This window comes from Oryctolagus cuniculus, chromosome 2 (genome assembly GCF_051225735.1).
Source record: "Oryctolagus cuniculus isolate XC-2025 breed Fujian yellow rabbit chromosome 2, ASM5122573v1, whole genome shotgun sequence".
In the NCBI taxonomy this organism is placed as follows: Eukaryota; Metazoa; Chordata; class Mammalia; order Lagomorpha; family Leporidae; genus Oryctolagus; species Oryctolagus cuniculus.
Genome location: NC_142868.1, coordinates 9,837,099 through 9,838,936, shown reverse-complemented (window position 1 = coordinate 9,838,936; position 1,838 = coordinate 9,837,099).

The window sequence follows — 1,838 nt, the reverse complement described above, 5'->3', positions numbered from 1 at the left end:
AAAGGGTTATTTTGATCATTGATTAGCAGAGAACTGGCTCATCAGCACCAAATAGATGGAAGCTTTAAGTGTTGTCTTTAAAATGTTCTGAACAATAAGAAATCATTGCCAGCTGAGTATCTGTTCCTATGAAGTATTTTGAATTTCGCCAAGTGTCCAGAATTTGTCTCTCCTAATAGTTTTATATTTCCCAAATTCTTATTTAAATGTGTACATGTATGTTTTGTACATGCGTTTGTGTGCATATGCATGTGTTCATGTATGGAAGGAATAGAGGGGAAGGAAAGTGCTTAGCCAAAGGCTTTACCTTATAGTAATGGAAACAGTATGGCCACAAATACTTAGAAAAGCTTCTTCAACTCACTTTCTCAACATCTGACCCAATATTATCCATTGTCAAATCTACCACCTTCTGCTTTGCTCCTTGCCAGTCACTATTGCTGGAGAAAGACACGTAAGTGCGATTGCTGGGTCAGTAGCAAGGCAACACTTGCTAACTTCAGCTGTGAGCTCTGTCAATCCCTGTGCTTTCTCTTGATTTGTGTTGCTTTGGCATGGCTTTACCGGCAAAATCTGAGCAGTCTGGAGCAGTTCCAGTACTTTTTTATGTGTGTGTCATCTTGAGACAACATGGAGGGAAACTGATTAACATGGAAAGTATGTTGGAGACATTAAATTTATAGATGAAAACAGAAAATTCTAGCAGGCAAATCTTAACCTTGTGGATGACTAACTGCCCCATTTACAGATAACAGAACTCTCTATCTTAAGTCCTGTGCTGTGTTCATTGTCTTCAGGGTCCTGGTTCTGGCACTTTGCCAACATCTCTAGCCTTGGCAGCAAGTCAACTGGACTCATCAAATGAATGTGTTCACTTTCCTTCCCACACCTCCTTCTGTAATCCCCAGGGCTGAAACTGTTCAAAATATTAATACATGTGTTGCATGATAGACAAAAAAAATCACATATGTCTGTGTATTTTTGCTCTAGTTTGCCTAGTGTCTTCTAGGGACAAGATGTAATCAGTATTTTGGATTTTTGGAGCATATATACTTTACCTTAGGAATTATAAGTCCAATCACTGGTTTCCTCTTATTCGGTAGCAGATAATCCCCAGGTAATGTTATGATTTCTAGTGTCTATATATTATTTTCCCTTTCAAAGGGCTGCAAGCTTCTTTAAGACAGGGCCAGTATTGAATTAACTTTTTGAAGAAAAAGTATGGAGGAATGGATCTAGATTTTAATTCTGATTGTGTGACCTTGTACATTATTTAATAACCTTGAGTGTTTCTTTGTCGATCTTTAATTGGAGATTTGAATATCTAAACCACAGAGTTATTGGAAGGAAATTAATGTAATTATGCATATAATAGGTATCATAGAAAATGGAGAATCAGCAGCAGTAAATATTTGTTTCCTTATGTTTTAGATTGTTTCTTTCCCTCTCCTTCTTCTTTCTCTCTCTTTGTCTTTCTCTGTCTCTCTCAATCAGCATTTGGTGAACAGCATGGAGGAATTGTTGAAGAAAGAGCCAGTACAAAGGACAAGATCAGGTTTTTCAAGCTGATCTCATTGTCTACCTTTTGGCATTGTTTGTCTAAGAATCAGCTGTGCACAAGTCCACAAAATCTTACCTTATGTAGCCACTAATCTAGTGACCAGTATCATGAAAGCTGAACTGTTTCATCAGGCACAAAATGGCAGCTTTCCCTAGATCCTGCACTGAATACCTCTCACTCCCTCCCTATATTTCCTTCGACACTGAAGGCTGGGATGCACTGTGCATGTATTACTTGGAGATGTGGGAGAAATAACAATTATGGGTGCATCTTTGAC